Source organism: Sceloporus undulatus, chromosome 3 (genome assembly GCF_019175285.1).
Source record: "Sceloporus undulatus isolate JIND9_A2432 ecotype Alabama chromosome 3, SceUnd_v1.1, whole genome shotgun sequence".
Classification (NCBI taxonomy): domain Eukaryota; kingdom Metazoa; phylum Chordata; class Lepidosauria; order Squamata; family Phrynosomatidae; genus Sceloporus; species Sceloporus undulatus.
Window position 1 is genome coordinate 81,669,525 of NC_056524.1, and position 18,676 is coordinate 81,688,200.

The following is an 18,676-nucleotide window of genomic DNA, read 5'->3' on the forward strand; positions in this document are numbered from 1 at the left end:
CTCATTACAGGGCTTAGCAGAGATGGTTTTTGGACAACAATACCCTAAATGGCCATCTGGTATGACAAACAACTATGGTGGCTGAAAGATCTTGGGAATTTTCATCAAAAAATCAACTTGAACCTGCCAAATCTCCAGCAAAAATTTTAAACCTTAATTGTCCTGAAACTTTTCTGCTGTCTTCCACCATTTTGCCTCAGCTCATATTGCAGTCAGACATTTGTCAGATAATCCAGACTTTGGAAGTCTGTAACATACCATTTTTCTGCTGTAAAATTTTCCTCTTGGAGAATAGAATGAGAGATATTTTGCATCCATTATCTTTTTGCAGACATTTGGTAACTAATATTGAGAAATCTTATTTTCGGTATTTAATTTCATCTGATTGTTTTATAGGAAGAATGAAATAAATAAATAATAAACTAATTTTTTTTATTTGTATCCCGCCTCTCTGTTCAGGACAATCAGGGCAATTTACAAGTTAAAACAGTACAATCCAATATCCCAGAATCCCGCCCCTGCCCCCGCCCCCTAAAATAACAATTAAACAATTCACGATTTAAAACATACTTTAAAATAAACAAGATAAATAGTTATAACAATGGCTATAGCTGATTCAGAGGGGTAATGGGTTCCGATTTTGGTGGCCAGTTATCTATTTGGCAAAGGCCTACCAGAAGAGATCTGTCTTAACAGCTTTTTTAAAAAAATTTTTTTTATTAAATACAGACATCAACAAGACAATACAAATGGAAACAAACACATACACATACACATACACATACATTAGACAATATACATACATGTAAAACAATACAATACAATACATCACAGAACTGAGATTAATCAATACTTATTTGAATCATATATAGAATACTTCTGAATCTTCGATGTTACCTCTACCAAATCAAAGTATAATATTATAAATCCCATATTTCTGAAAAAAATTTCTTAAAGAACTACATAATCTCTAATCATGCTTAATTGTTTTATATAATAATTATATAATAATTATATTGCTTTGAACGTAATATCTTATATCACTATTAACTATATACTTAACTAAGATATAACAACATATCATAACCTATCATAAGCAAACAAATCTTATATATAAGGTTAATTAAAGCTCCAACCTAGTTTCTGATAGTATTTTCTAACACATTCCCAATCACTAATCGTATTATTTGTAGAATTGTTTTTCATAAGTGAGGTCAAGATATCCATATCCATATTTTCTCTAAATTTCACCAACCAATCTTCTTTCGTAGGTACTTGATTATTCCTCCAATATTTTGCAAGCAAAATCCTTGCGGTTGTTACCATATATAATAGTATTCTTTTGATATTATTATGTAATTTATTCTTTATAATATTTAATAAGAAAATTTCAGGTTTTAAAGAAACGCTAGCTTGCAGTATTTTCAAAATTAAATTACAAATATTAACCCAGTACTCTTTTACTTTCGGACATTCCCACCAACAATGATAGAAATTAGCATCTGAGTCACCACATTTCCAACAAGCACTCCACTTAGTTTTGTAAATAAGAATCAATTTCTTGGGTGTAAGGTACCAATGGTACAGCATTTTAAAATAATTTTCTTTTAGATTTTGACAAAGAGTGAATCTATTTGTTAATTTCCACGAACATTTCCAGGTTTCTAAATCTATTGGTTTACCTATGTCTCTTGCCCATCTTATCATTACATGTTTTATCTCTTCTGATTCCAAATCACATCCTTTCAATACTTTATAAAATTTCAAAATATTTGACCCTTTTTTATCAAAAAAGATTCTATCCAACTCATTACTTTCTTCTCCTATCCCTGGTTCTTTACGATCTTGGTTAAATCTTGAATATAGTTGATTGTAAGAGAACCAGCTTATATTTTTATTGATCTCTTGTAACTGTTCTAATGGTTTCATCTTAAGTTTCCAACATGTACCATCAAATTCCTTTATAGATAGATCATTGTAATTTAGCCATTTTTCCTTACCATCTCTAGTACTATGGGATAACACATCGTAGGAAGAGACCCACATTGGTATATTTCTATAGAATTGTTTCTTAATTTTGTTCCAGACACTGAATAGGGCACGATGAATAAAATGATGTTCAAAATTTCTGTCAATTCTTACTTTGTCGTACCACATATAGCCATGAAAACCATATCACATATTATTCTTTTCTAAACACAGAACCCAATCATTATCAAGCTTAACCCAATCTTCAATCCATTTTAAGCATGAGGCATGGTAATACAGTTTAATATTTGGTAAAGCCCACCCTCTGTTATTCTTATCATCTGTTAAAATTTCCAGCTTATCCTTGCTTTTTTGCCCTGCCAAAGAAATTGAGATAATACTTTTTGCCATTTATCCAAGTATTTATCATTGGAGATAATAGGGAGATTTTGAAATAAAAATAAAATTCTCGAAAGTACATTCATTTTAATCTTTCGCCTTTTAACAGCTTTTTAAAAGCTCTTTAAGGTGGTAATGTGATGGATCTCTTCTGGCAGGCCGTGCCATAATCTGTTAGCAATTTCTGAAAAAGGTCCTCTGGGTGGTTGCACACAGCCTAGTTTTGATAGGCTACAATAAATTCCTCCCAGATGACCTGATTATATGGAAGGAGGTGGCCCCGAAGATAGGTTGGACCCAAGCCATTTAGGGCTGTAAAGGTTAAAACCATCACTTTGTACTGTGCCCGGAACCTAATGGGCAGCCAGTGGAGCAATTTTAACATAGGTGTTATGTGATCACTTCTGGCTTTGCCAAAAACCAACCTGGCTGCCATGTTCTGCACTAAGCACAAGGATAGCCCCATGTAGAGTGCATTGCAGAAATTGAGTCATGAGGTTACTAGCCTGTGTACCACAGTTTCTAGGTCCCTCACTGCCAGGAAAGGGCGCAGCTGGCATATCAGCCAAAGCTGATAACAGACACTCCTGACTGTCGCATTTACCTGACTGGTCATCTGGAGCGATTGGTCTAGGAGGACCCCCAGACTGTGAACACAGTCCTTTGAGGAGAGTGTGACCCCATCTAGGACTGGATGTTGTACCACAATACCTGGGTTAGGAGGCTCTACGGTAAGTACCTGTACCTCCATTTTGTCTGGATTCAGTTTCAATCTGTTTTTCCCATTACTGTTTTAAGACATTCATTGAGAGGAGAGACGCCATCTGAAGTCAAAGCTGTAGACCAAGACATGGAGAAATATATCTGGGCATCATCAGCGTACTGATAACACCCTGCCCCATGTCTCCGGATGATCCCTCCCAGCGACTTCATATATATATTGAATAGCATCTGGGACAGGATGGTGCCTTGAGGGACATCACAATTAAGCTCTTTTTTTTTCTTGCTGAGCAACTGTCCCCGAGCATCACCCTCTGGGAACGGAAACATTGCAATGTAATACTCCAAATTCCTAACTCTCTCAGGTGTTCCAAGAGGATGTTAGGATCAATTGTGTCAAAAGCAGCACCAACAGGGTCACACTACCCCTGTCAATGCTCAGATGAGGTCATCAGCTAAGGCAACTATGGCAGTCTCAACATCATTAATTTTCCTATAGCCAGTTTGAAAAGCATCCAGATAATTGGTTACATCCAACACAACCTGGAGCTGAAGGACAACAGCCCGCTAGATCACTTTGCTCAAAAAAGGTAGATGGGAAACTGGCGTATGGCTATTCGTGTCCAGAGGGTTGAGGGAAGGTATTTTCAGAAGCGGCCTAACTGCCACTTCCTTCAAACAAGATGGAACTTGTCCTTCCCTAAGGGATGCATGAACATCTTCAAGGCATCACCCTCCTGGATGGCCAGCAATGAAGGGCAAGGATCAAGAAGGCAAGTTGTCTTCTTCACTCTACCAAGAAGCTTGTCCACGTCATTGGTACTCACCGATTGAAATTGGTCCAGTATAATCTCAACTATGGAGTTGCTGGACACCTCATCAGTTGATTCTGCTGGAACATTGGCATCCAAGTCAGCTCTTATATGAGAAATTTTATCTCAAAATAGTTGTTAAATGCATCACAGCAAGCTGTTGTCAGGTTAACTAATTGGTTCTGCACAGATGGAATCTGTGACAGTTTTCTTATTACCCTAAACAGCTCTGCTGGATGGGACTCTGCAGACACAACATGGCAGAGGAGAAGAATTTTTTTTCACTGCACGTATTGTCTTTCCATAGGAACAAGGAAATTTCTTATGGTGAGTTCTGTCAGATAAGAGTCGAGTTTTTTGCCAGACACACTCTAGTCATTGTCCAACCCACTTCATCTTCCTAAGCTCTATGGTATACCATTGTGATGACTGGTTTCCCAGTCACCTGAGGACTTCTCCTGAACTACAAAGGGTTAATCTGGGAGGAGGTACATGCTAATGAGAGATGACATCACATGCTAATGAGCAGCTACATCATAGCTGACGTAAGGCTCACTTGGCCAATCAACAGTGCCAGAGCGGCAGTTTCAAAAAGATTCCAAGAGAGGGCTTTAAAAACCCCTGTAGGACCATGTGTCCTTTGTTCTCCATCTTGGCTGTGTTTGGGGAAACCAGAGGCTTTGTCCTCTGAGCAGCCGGAGGGCCGGCTCTGGAATGCAGGTAGAGTTGGCAAGGAGCCAACTCCCTGATTCTAAGAACTCCACAAGGACTACAAAGCCCATCATTGTGTGAGTAGCTCAGGAACAGTGTTAGTCAGTACATCTAGGTTTTTGTTATGTTTATCTAATAGCTTGCCTGAAATGAATATCTTTGTAACTGTGTTTTCTGACCTGCAAGGCAAGGAGGCCTGGCATGAGTGATACCTTCCTATTCTATACTATTTCTTTAAAATAAACTTCTTTCTTTTAAAAGCATCTGCTATCTCTTTGCTCCTGTACTCATGCCTTAACTCGGTTACTGATTGCTGTGGGTTAGCAAGAAAGAAAACTAGATCTCTCTCTCTCAAGCAAGTCTCAGTGTGCTTGGGAAATATAGTTCATTGATAATTCACTGAGTGGTGGCAGCGGAAGAATAGTTCTTTTAAGGGACTCCCTGGGAGTAAGGGCCATGCACAGGGCCATTGCTCTCAAGGAATCATCACAACCATGATTGACAATTTGAAGCGGGTTGGAAAGGATGCTTGGGAGTGATCGTGTCGATAGCCTTGGCAAGATCGGTGTTCCAGGTATTAACCAAAGCTTCAACAGAATCACTGACATTACCAACCATTAAGCCTTCTAGGGCTTTCTGAAACCCAGTTGGTTCCATTAGCCTTCGAGGACGGACCATTCTAATGGGTCCTCCACCCCCGGTTGGCTCTTAGGTCAACCTTGATCAGGAAATGATCCATCCATGACAATGCAGTGGTTTTGATTACCTCCAACCACGGATATTCCTATTCCGTACTAAAGACCACATACAGGATAGGCCCATGATTGTCATGGACAGAATACCTGGCTGGGAGGGCCTGTGCCCTGGTTATAGCGCGATCCTCTCCTAGCCAGGTCTCTGTAAGGCGGGCCAGTCGGCATCCTCATCAAAGATGATACACAGAAATGCTTCCATTTATATCTCTCAATATTATCATAGCAAATAATATACAGAAAGAACACAGAATGATAATAGAATCTGCTTGGAAAGTTATTAGCTACAGTTACGGTTGTGATTCCCACCCAAATTAGCAACCTAATCATTTATCTACAGCAAGTTAACCATGCTCTCATTTCCCCAATTCTGAAAAAACCTTCTCTTGACCCCTCCTCTTTGTCTAGCTATCGTCCGATTTCTCTTCTCCCCTTTCTTTCTAAGGTTTTGGAACGGGTTGTCTATTCGCGCTGTCTTGAGTTTCTTGAAGCCAAGTTTCTTGAAGCCAACTCCATTCTCGATCCCTTTCAGTCTGGTTTCCGCCCAAGGCATTCTACAGAGACAGCTCTCACTAAGATCTCCAATGACCTTTTACAGGCCAAGGCTAATGGCCTTTACTCTGTTCTCATTCTTCTTGATTTGTCTGCAGCCTTTGACACTGTTGATCACTGTCTCCTAATTGACATACTCTCTGACCTTGGGTTCTCAGACTCTGCTCTCGACTGGTTTAGATCTTACTTGTCTGGCAGATCTTTTGCAGTAGTTGCAGGGGGTCTGACTTCTTCTCCTGTTCCCTTATCTGTTGGAGTTCCCCAGGGCTCTGTTCTGGGTCCCCTTCTGTTTTCTCTCTACACACTGTCCTTAGGAAAACTCATCAGCTCTTTTGGTTTTTCCTACCATCTGTATGCCGATGACACCCAGCTGTATCTTTCTGCCCCTGACCTTTCTCCAAGGCTTGAACAGCAAGTCTCGTCTTGCCTTACAGCTGTCTCGCAGTGGATGCGCCATCGGCGTTTGAAGCTCAACATGTCCAAGATGGAGCTTCTTGTCTTTCCTCCTAAGCCCAACCTTCAACACTCCTTTTCTGTCTCTGTGGACAACATTTCCATTCAACCAGTCCAGCAAGCCCGCAGTCTTGGCTTTATCTTTGACTCTTCGCTGTCGTGTATCCCTCAGATCCAGACCACAGCCAAGGCTTGTAGATTCTTTTTGTACAATATTGCCAAAATCCGACCATATCTCTCCGCCTCTACTGCCAAGATCCTGGTCCATGCCCTAGTGATCTCACGACTTGATTACTGTAATGTCCTCCTGGCTGGGCTTCCTTTTTCTCACCTCCGTCCTTTAATCTCTGTCCAGCATTCAGCTGCACGCATTATCACTTCCACCCACCGCTCTGACCACATCTCTCCTGTGTTGGCATCCCTTCACTGGCTCCCTCTCCCTTTCCGCATTCAGTATAAGCTCCTGCTGTCGACATTCAAAGCCCTCCATGGACTGGCCCCTCCTTACTTATCAGACCTTCTTTCTCCTCACCTTCCCACCAGGGCCCTCCGTTCTGGTAGTCAAGGGTTCCTGTCTCAGCCCAGGATTTCCTCTGCCCCATCCCGGATTCGCCCCTTTTCACTTGCTGCCCCTCACTCCTGGAACCTTCTTCCTCCACAAGCAAGAGCCATCACTTCTTTAACCAGCTTCAAAACAGAGTTGAAAACCATCCTATTCAGAGAAGCCTTCCCAGGCATCACATAATTGTCGCTTACTATCTGATGTTCTGTTGTTGGCTGTTTATCGATCCATTTCCTGTATTGCTATGTACTGTATATGTATTATCCTACTTGTGAGTATGTATTTTCCCTGGATAATGATTAACCTTCCATTTTGAAGCCAAGCCCTCCCTTCAGTCCATCTGCCTTGGTCCAGGCCTCGGAGGTTGAGAGGAACTGCTGGACCTCTTACCCTTTCCCTCCACCACTCCCTTCTCCTTCTGTGTCATGTCTTTTTAGCTTGTAAGCCCGAGGGCAGGGAACCGTCTAACTAAAAAGATGGCATGTACAGCGCTGTGTAAATTTACAGCGCTTCATAAATAAAGGTTAATAATAATAATAATAATTATGACTACAGCCTTTTCTTTCCTGTTTCTCAAAAATAACTAAAATAGCCAATTTTTAGTAATGTAAAAAAATGAATGTTACAAATTACTGGATTGGGGTATAAAATACAGTCTCCCATACCCCCAACTATCCAGATTTGGCAGTGACAAGGCCAATTAATACTCAGTAAACCCACTTTTTCAGATGTTTTTAAAACATTCCAGTATCTCTATCATGGTCCTACTGCCCCCCTTGTTCTCAGTTTACTTTAATTGCTTAAAACTGAGTGCAAAAATAGTTGGTGCTACTTGCTGCAAAGTGCAAAAGTAGCTCACACTCAGTTAAATCAGCAGAGAAAGAGGAGAGGAGGGAGCAGAATCTTGCACTTCCCGATACACTCAGGCAACAGCAACATGCTGCAGTCTCTCCTAGCTTATGTGTTCTTCTTCATTAATAACTTTTGTCATCTTGACCATATTATGATGTTGCTTGGCCACAAATCTGCTGGGTTTTATCTGTGGAATGTTGGAGTATATGTTTTCCTTCCTTCCACCTCATCATCACATCTCAGCAGCCACAGCACAGCACAGCAGCATGAAACAGCACTTGAATCAAGTGATACATCTTCTTCACCATTCAGTGAGACAATACTTCCTAGCTTTAAGAGTAACTAAATTACAGCACCATCCAAAAGAAATTAAATAATCCCAAGATGCATCACAATCATGTGTTTAGGTGTACCTAAGTTATTGGAGGAAAGAGCTAATTAGAAGCAAGTCCTTAGTACATAGTTAGTTTCGAGTTCTGAGAATACACATATTTTTACAGGAGTAAAGACGTGGCACTATAGATTGTTCCGTCAGTATGAGCAGGCAAATTATAACATTCCTTAACAAACATTTAAGATCCTCCACATGATTAAAATGGCATCCATTTAACAAAACAATTGGCAATTACTGCAGAAAAACCAATTGTTCCATTGATTGGGCAACAGTGTGCTATTAACGATACTACATATTACTGTGTACAAAACTTTATGCTACTTGTAGAAAGAACAACAAAGCCAAACTGAACAATGTATTCAATATTTTTTTACTGAGTACTTGGGCTGTGTAGTTCCCCCTCCTCTTTCCTTTCTAGGTCAGAGAAAGGGAAGAAATTCCAATTCTGAGAGAGAAATTTCTTGATCAGCACCAAACTTGTCATGACTTGACACCAGCAGCTACAATGATGTTTTGTTATACTGTCATGAGTAACTTCCTGGGATAAAGGGGAATATAGTTTAAACAAATAAAATAAAATATGGATAAAATAAATGGTTACTTTGCACAGGGTTTTGCTGTGGGCCCCTTTAGGACACTGACAGAAAAACAAGTGGTGTAAAAATATTACCAAGACTGAGCAGTCAGAGACACTTTTAAAAACTGATATTTTTAAGAAAAATAAAATGAAAACAGCACACACACACAGCTTCTATCATTTCTTCAAATTATATGTCCCTCTTTGAAGTACATACCAAAAAACTATAACCCCTTTTTTTCTTAAAGAATGTAAATGGAGAAGCGCAGACAGAATTGCCAAATTTTGGTTAAGATTCAGGGTCTGAATTGAATTAGCCTTAATAAGTCCCAGATTCCAAAAGCAAATATGATGCTGAACCAAATCAGGGGTTCCTACATAATAGATCTGTTGATTTATTGTGTTATTGAATTTCTGTTCTGCCAAAAATGGTGCTCCCTGCAGCTAACAAAAAATATAGCAGTGATGTCACTTGAGGGGTGTGGTGGTGTGGACTGTACTGGGTGACACCCCGGAGAGGGGTGTAACCCAGTGGGATGGTACACCCCAGGAGGAGTGGGCGGCTACCTTCTGGGTCCCACTCGGCTATGGCCATGTGGGACTTGGAAGACCCAGGGGAGCGGGCTCTCTTATGGGTTCCACCCAGCCATGGCCTCATGGGACTCGGAAGGCCAGAAGGGAGATGTCTGTCTTCCGAGTCATAGAATCATAGAATCATAGAATCATAGAGTTGGAAGAGACCGCACGGGCCATTCAGTCCAACCCCCTGCCATGCAGGAAATCCAAATCAAAGCATCCCCAGCAGATGGCAATCTAGCCTCTGCTTAAAGACCTCCAATGTAGGAGACTCCACTACACTTCGAGGGAGTTTGTTCCACTGTCGAACAACCCTTACTGTCAGGAAGTTCTTCCTAATGTTGAGGTGGAATCTCTTTTCCTGGAGCTTGCATCCATTGTTCCAGGTCCTAGTCTCTGGAGCAGCAGAAAACAAGCTTGCTTCCTCCTCAATATGTCATCCTTTCAAATATTTAAACAGGGCTATCATATCACCTCTAAACTTCTCTTCTCCAGGCTACACATCCCCAGCTCCCTGAGTCGTTCCTCATAGGGCAAGGTTTCCAGACCTTTCACCATTTTAGTCACCCTCCTCTGGACACGCTCCAGTTTCTCAATGTCCTTTTTGAATTGTGGTGCCCAGAACTGGACACAATATTCCAGGTGGGGCCTGACCAGAGCAGAATACAGTGGCACTATTACTTCTCTTGATCTAGACACTATACTTTTATTGATGCAGCCTAAAATTGCGTTGGTCTTTTTAGCTGCTGCATCGCACTGTTGACTCATGTTCAACTTGTGGTCTACTTGGACTCCCAGATCCCTTTCAAATGTAGTTTCATTCAGCCAGGTGTCCCCCATCCTATATCTGTGCATTTCATTTTTCTGCCCTAAGTGCAGTACCTTACATTTCTCTGTGTTGAATTTCATTTTGTTAGCTTTGGCCCAGCTTTCTAGTCTATTCAGATCATTTTGAATGTTGATCCTGTCCTGTGGAGTATTAGCTATTCCTCCTAATTTGGTGTCATATGCAAATTTGATAAGTATGCTCCCAATTCTGTCATCCAGGTCATTGATAAAGATGTTGAATAACACTGGGCCCAGGACAGAGCCCTGTGGGACCCCACTGGTCACTTCTCTCCAGGCTGAAAAAAGCAATCGCCATGTAGGACTCGGAAAGCCAGGGAGGTGGCTGCCTTTTGAGTCATGTATGGCAAATGGTCACATGGGACTTGAAAGGCTGTGGAGGCTACTGAGAGGGCTGATCACATCCCCTACCTCACTGCTATAGTGTCATTCTATGCACTGTGGCAATGAGGTGGGGGAGTGTACTTTTGGTCCTGCTGCCTGAAAGCCCTGAAACCCAGAAGTCCTGCCTCCCTGCACTGGGTGACATCTCAGGCACATCCCAGACTAACCTTAATTAAAGCAACATGAAAGGACAGAGTGATTTTCAGTAAGATTTATACAATTTTTACAATTACAATTATTTATACAATTTACATCAGCATATACATGATACTGGAAATCATAAGAACCTAGGGACAGAGTGTAAAGAGATAACAATAACAAACCCAGGACAAAACCCTGCAGGACACCAACAGATATGGTTTGGAGGTGGAAACCTGGTGTCCAATGACCACAGTGAAAGACCTATCTGAAAGTTAGAATTTAAACCAGTTAAGGGCAGTATCAATAAATCCAAGGTCCTGGAGTAGATCCACCCAAAGACTATGATCAAGAGTATCAAAAGCAGCAGAAAGATCAAGAAGGATCAAAACAGAGTAGAGGCCTTTTGACTTGGCCAATAGATGATTGTTGCAAAATCATTAGGAGAGAATGAGAGAGGAACTGGAGGAGAAGAAGGTTTTAGCAGAGAATTATGGTAGAGAAGAGACATTGAGGCTGCCACTTGTTAGCACTAATCAATAATTCATAATAATTCTGTTTTGCCATGGAGATAGAGTGTGAAAAGGAGGAGAAAGCAAATTCGTAATGAATAGAATCAGCCTGGTCTTTTTCCATAAGTGCTCAGCAGCTCGTGAACAGGAATGAAGGAACAGGATGATAGGAGTGAACCAAGGCTATGGCTTAGTAGACGAAGTTGTGCATATTAACATAGGGACAAAACCATCCAGAGATACAGCTGGATCCACAGAGTCACCAAGATTTACAGAAGAAAGGAAAGTGTTCAATACCTGGCCAAATATCTCAGGGTAACAGATTGAAGGTCACGAAAAGACCATCGTACAGTTCAGCAAGGAGCTGGGTTATGGAAAAGTGCAAAAGAAATAAGACGGAAATTTGTTAGCCTCATAATCAGAAGTTACACACTTTTTAGTGAGAACTAAATCAAGACAGTGTCTGAGAGCATTAAAACTACTAGTAGAAGAAATTATAATTGGAAATGTATTAAAAGTAATGTTTACTAAATAGATGATGAAACAGAGAAAGAGATCTCCAGTTTCTTTCCATTTCATTGTGCTGTATCTGTAGATTTTGAGGGTGTAAGAAGCAAACATAATGTTAACTCCAATGCTTGAGAAGACTGAAAATAAACACATGGAGTAAATTTGGACAAATCCTTTCAGGCCATCAGTGCATTTTAATAGGTTACTTCAAGTGGGCCCTCTCTCCAGTGTGAGTCAGAGAAGAGGGAATAATGAGGTCCTTCTCCCTCTGGCAGTTACTCCAGTCATAACATAGCTGCTAGCAAGAAGCTGAACAGCCTAGGTAATTGGCATAGGGAGGTCTTGCAGTGTTCACCACTCTCAATAGAGACATTGAGGTGTGGCAAGGACAGACCAGCAGTTGAAAAAATTATGCTGTGAAGCACGCAATAGCTACCACGCAGCAGCTGATTCCTCCAGCAACCCTGGAGGCATGATTATATTCTTTCCAAGGATAATTCTCCTGTCTCAGTTTCCAGGATTCTGCAGGTGAATCAGCCTGCAGCCTCCCATAGCTTCACAGAGCCTTAAATTAGCTCAATATACATTTTATCCAGAAATTTCATAAAGGTAACACTCTCTCTCTCTCTCTCTCTCTCCCCCTCCCCCCCGGTCACTCAAGGCTCCATAGATATTGTATTTCAGAAAATCTAATTCTCATGGAAATGTACAAAACCTCAGAAGCTGTATCACCCACAGGTAGCTGAGAAGAGCATATAAATGATTCCAACAAATAACTTAAAATAGAAGCTTTGTTGTTAAACTTTGAAAGGAGCATCTAACAGCCAGAAGCAGACTGTGACTTTTAAAGGAAGTTCAGATCATAAAGAGAAAGGCAAAAACATGATAATAGTGGTTTATAAAAAGTCGGTTGGATGTGTCAGAAAGCTGGGGGTAACAAAGACAGAAAGAAACAACAGCTACCTAAGATTTTGCCTATTGTGCAATTCAAGCAATTTGAAGGCACTGGCTGAAGTGTAATATGAGTCAGATGTTAGAGGAAATGTAAAATAAGTTCATTAACATTGCTTTCAGAGTGGATGTATAAGGTAATCAAAGTGTGACACTGAAAACTATTCAGAATGACCTATAATGGTTTAGTGGAGAAGGATCACACAGTCTGCATCTGCACTGCAGAAATAATGCAGTTTGACACCGTTTTAATTGCCATGGCTCAATGCTATGGAATTCTTGGTTTTGTAGTTTTGTGAGCCTTCTCTGTCAGAGAGCTCTTGTTTCATGACAAACAACAAATTTGAAAAATCCATACCATTGAGCCATGGCAGTTAAGAAATGTCAAACTGCATTATTTCTGCAGTGCAGATGCAGCCAGGGAAGCCAACAATATCTGAGAGTATCAAAAACAATTTTCTTCAACAAATTTTCTAGGGATTTAAGTTGACTGAACATGCTTGGGGCATTCTATTATTTGATCTGCATTTTAGATGGTGGCTGTATTAATTAAAATAGGCTGTATTAATGAAGTGACTGCTGTCATGTGTAATTTGAGCAGTTTACAACACACTACAGCCAGAGATATATCAACTGTGCAACCTCCTTCCCTGTTGCCGCAAATCTTGTCTTTTGAACATCAAAGCCCCAGAAGCCATTCATCTAGCCTAGAACTTGTCAGAGCTGCAGTATGCCCCCAAAATGAAGCTGGAAATCATAACTCTTGGGCTGTAATGCCTTTATTTTTTGCTAAAATAATGCACCTGGACCACACATGATGCTACCTAGAGTTAAGGTTCTCCCCTCCAAACTCTCCAAAACATTGTGGGGAAAAAACCCTTCTGGGTGGCTCTGGAAGCATGAAAAATGGGCTGTCATGTGGCCTACATAAAACCTGATCATTCACTAAATTAGATTAGTCTCATTAATTATTTTTCACATTATTTGCTAATTATCTCTAAATAATGTGATAGGATTGGAAAAAGTTAACTGTCGAGCTCCCAACAGAAATTAATTTCCTAACACAAACTACCTCTTTAATTCTTATTTTATACACTGGAAAGAAAAGACTGCATTTTTGTTTTGTTTTGTTTGTTTGTTTTTAAAAAAGTTTGTTAATGTAATGTGCATGTCAGCCACCATCTGAAATGATAATGAATTTTATTAAAATCATATATCATAAGACATAAGTTGTAATTCTATGCAAGATCTCCAAGATGTAAATTATAGTGGTCACATCTGGCCTTATTCTTGAATTAAGATGTACAGGATTGCAGTGCTAGTCCAATAAAATAATTCTCAACTCACTTGTGGAAGTAGCACGATATCTCTTTATCTGTTCTTACTCTTGTTATGCATGAAAATGCCATGCCACGTCCTGCTCTGTATGCAGTTTGGTGCTTGCTTTCTTGTCAGTTACTCTTAGCATTTTAAGGTGACTTTTAAAAATCTCTGACTTTGATATCAATACCACTGTATTTTGTTTTGTTTTGTTTTGTTTTTAAAAAGACAGTTGGGTTAACTAAACTTTACACAAATACAGTATTCTTGCTTGTCTACTGAAGTTTAGGATGGGAGCTAGGATCAGAATGGGGGGAAGTGACATATGGAACTAGACTGAGATAGGATGTTCTCTGTAATGTTTTTTTCTGACTCTTTTCAGTCATGCTCTGTTGTAAGGACTGCCCAGTCCAAGTCCAGTTTAAAGACCATAAGGTTATTCATCAGCAGTAGATGATGTAGACCTGTAAGTCAGCTAGTCTTAATCTCCCACACTATGGTGTGACACTTTTTCTAATTAAAAGAAGGGATTTATTTTCAAATTTGCATATATTGAAATCAGCTTAGCTAATTTTATGAAAATCCGAGCCTTCTTTTGGGTAAATTTACTTTACCCAAAAATGGACTCAGATTTGCATGAAATTTGCTTGTGCTAATTTCAATTTGTGATGAGGTATAAATTATTTCCTATTTCATGTTGTGTCTAAATTACCATTATGGAGCAGATCTTGGAAGCAACTAGTTGCAAATTATTGATAGTTAATTGCCTTTTCCAGTAACAAAGTTACAATTAAGTATTGTATCCCATATACAATTTTGAATATGGGATTACTTCATTCTATTTACAGTGTGATTATGTTATAGGTTACTTTTATCATTATGGGGTGAGAATGTGATTTGTATGAATGGCTTCCACTGTTTTCCAAAAGCAGCAAAATGCTAATTGTTTTATTTATAATTTAGTTACCTTTGAAAACAAAAAGTTAAAATTGCTTAAAAAACAACAGCACCCCCCCTCCTTCTACAATCATGGCAGTAATGTCTGTTGGAGCTTAGACTTATAACTGTAACTAATTGCTTCTAAAAAGTAATATCCCAAGTTCTTCTCTAGCCAAAGAGGAAAATAGTGGATTAGAGTCATGGTCTTTCCCTCTGTGTACTGGACATATTTATACAGAATGGGATCTTGAGTTAAAGGGGGCAGAGAGAAAGTTTGCAATTCGAACCCATTATTTAAAGTGTCGGAAGGACTAAATTGCTCTCAAGACTCATGAAATGAAGAACAAAACAAAGACTTCTGAAAAGAGGCCTTCACTTAGTGTTCTCTAACTCCAATAGCAAACTCATGCCAAAAGACCAGAAAACATTTCTATAGGGCAACTATACCCATAGGTGAGAAACTACAGGGGGAGTTGGTGTCAGTTTTTGACCTGATGTCCTTTGCTGACCAGATGACTAGATTTTCAATAAAAAGTCACCATAAATGTAGCTCAAAAATGACTGGTAATTACATCCAGTTTCCACTTACTAGGATGGATAATTTTTTGGCAATTCCTGTCTTTTGGGGGAATTAGCTATTCTCTCCCCACCCCAATGTGCTGTCATCTGAAAATTTAGAAAGCATGCCTTCTATTCCATTAAACAACTCCAGATTGTTCCTTAAACATCAATAATGAATTCTTAGGGACCAAGTGGGGTATTTGGAGGATGCATTGTGTAAACCAGCACAACTCATGGCATTGATCAACAATACTGCTGATCATAAGGTACATCTATTATCAGTTTCCTGTCCTTGTTGAGTCAACATGAGGCAGCCTTAACTCTGTTCTTAAGCAGGCAGATTTTTGATCATTGAATATTAATCTAGTTATGTGGAGCTGAATTCTGTAGTTCATAAAAGGCAACAGATGGCTTCAGATTCTACAGGTCTTCACAGAGACAAGTTAAATAAATGTATCTTCTTCTGATTTTTGAAACTGAAATTATTCCAGAGAACTGGACTAGATGGAGAGAAATCCAGATAGAATTGATAGTGCAGTGGTTAAATGCATGTACTGCAGCCATTCATTCAAAACGATAAGGTTGTGAGTTCAATACCAGTGAAAGGGCTCAAGCTTGACTCAGTCTTGCATCCATCTGAGGTCACTAAAATGAGTACCCAGATTGTTGGGGTAATTAGCTTACAGTTGTAAACTGCTTAGACATTGTTAGTTCAGTATGAAGTGGTATATAAATGAAGCTATTTCTTTTATTGTTCTGAACTACAGCTAGTAGTCTTCAGGTACTAAGACTGCTCATTTAATAATATACAGTGGTCCAAAGAGCAAATATATCCAGAGCATAGGGCTCTAATGGAGAGATCAGTAAATCAGACAGGAAATACTGAGATTGTTTTTATTATTCAAAGCTAGCTATAGCCTAAATAAAAAAGACTCATCCATTGAAATGTTATAGAAATTATTGTGTTATACAAGTGCAAATAATAAAGAAATATTATAGTTTTTGTGGGTTTTTCAGGTTATGTGGCCATCTTCTAGAAGAGTTTCTTTCTGATGTTTCGCCAGCATCTGTGGCTGGCATCTTCAGAGAATGCTTGCCTGGAAAAAGATGGGTGTGTGTATGTATATGTATATGTGTGTGTGTGTGTGTGTGTATGTGTGTATATATATTGTGTGAGCCAACTTTTTCCAGGCAAGCATTCTCTGAAGATGCCAGCTTCAGATGCTGGAGAAACATCAGGAAGAAACTCTTTTAGAACATGGCCACATGGCCACATAGCCCGAAAAACCCACAAAAACCTATGGATGCCGGCCATGAAAGCCTTTGACTTCACAAAGAAATATTACTTTTACAGATTATAGTTAAGAAGAAGATTCTTATATGTTCCAACTTAAGAACTCAAAAGCAATCTAATGGGAAATGTGCTAACTCTAGGTAATTTGAAATGATTGTCTTTGGACCTGTACTGGTCCCTGAGCCCTGACTGCCACTCCCTGGATTTTTCCTAGGAAAGAAAGAAACGATTGTAGCCAACAGACAAAATTATAGTACTGGTACATGGCATACTGGGACAGAAAATGCCAATCCTCTATTTCAGATAGTTTGAGAAAGCACTGCTTAGACAAAGCTATCAAGTTATGGAGTTCTTGAAGCCATGAAAATATAAAAGTGTACACTACAAGCAGAACATACACATTATTAAATAATTAGGCAGCGGTAAGACCATCTATTTGCTAAATTATAGTCGCAACAGTATTTAGTTTAAGGAATGAAAGTTAACAACTCTAAAGTTGCTGTTGCAGCAGGGAAGTAGCTATTGGTCTGGTCATTAGGACTAAGATTTATCAACAAATGAAAAGCCAGGAAATTTAATTAAAACAGAAGATGGATTGAAGTCTGTGTGTGTGTGCATGCATATGTGTGTCACCTCACCCATCCTTTCAATCTACTGATCTTCCACAAGTGATTAATATATGTGTTTAAGATTAATTGGATGCATTGGCTCAGCAGTTAAGATGTTGACTCTGACAAATGCAAGATTGGCAGGTCGGCAAGTCGAGATCCAGGCACCACTAGTCCTGTCACTAGTCCAAATGTCTGTCAACCTATCAGTTCAAAAGCATGTAAAGATGCAAGTAGATAAATAAGTACCACTTCGGTAAGAAGGTAACAGAGTTCTGTGCAATCATGCTGGCCACAGGATCACAGAGTTGTCTTTGACAACGCTGGCTCTTCAGTTTAGTAATGGAGATGAGTACTGCCCCCACAGTCAGTTACAACTAGACAGTCTTGTCAAGGGAAAATTTTACCCTTACCTTTATCTTTTTAAGTTGTTTATCTAGTTTTGTAGTTGTATTTGCTACCAAATATTTTTGTTCCAAGTAATTGTGTGAGTTTGTTACAATAACTATCACTGTTTTCCTTGTATTTCAACCAGAAGATATTTGTTTTGGTTACAGAATTAGGTATATCAATACATATTTAATATATATGTGTGTGTGTGAAGAGGAGCCTTCTAATTTCTGTATTATCTCTTCATGAATGTTTCACTGAGTCAATAGGGTTTTTTATCAGTTTTCTTTTTCTAACACACATATGCATACACTGAAGGCAATGGTAATACTAGTATCTTGAGCAAATTAATATGCCACAAGAAACTGTGCCCTGAACTGCTATTATGAAAAAATAATTTGCTAGGAGTACATAAGGATATAACCACTTGTCATAATCAACCTGCTACTTATCTAGAGATAGGCTGTGTGCCTGTGCTATATACAAAACACTCATGCTGCTAAATGAATGCCTTAGAGAGATGACAGTCTGGCGTCAATATCCAATAATCCTAGAGATTTTCACCATTTCTATTTTATCAGAGCTTTCAAGTTGTTACTCATTTCAGTTTAGACCAAAGAGCATGATCCTGTTTACAAACTGGATGGTAATGATTTACATTATAGGAATCACAGATAAAAGGTTACAAATCCTGGTGCAGTATAAGCAATACCCCTCTTCATCTGATAGTATTACAAACTTCTTTCTTTCTTTCTTTCTTTCTTTCTTTCTTTCTTTCTTTCTTTCAGCAAAGTGGGATGAGACCATTCATGCAAACCTCTTCCACTAGAAAGTGAAAGATTTTTAGATGTAAGATTGTTGTTTTGTTGTCAGGGATGATGGGAGTTGTAGCTCT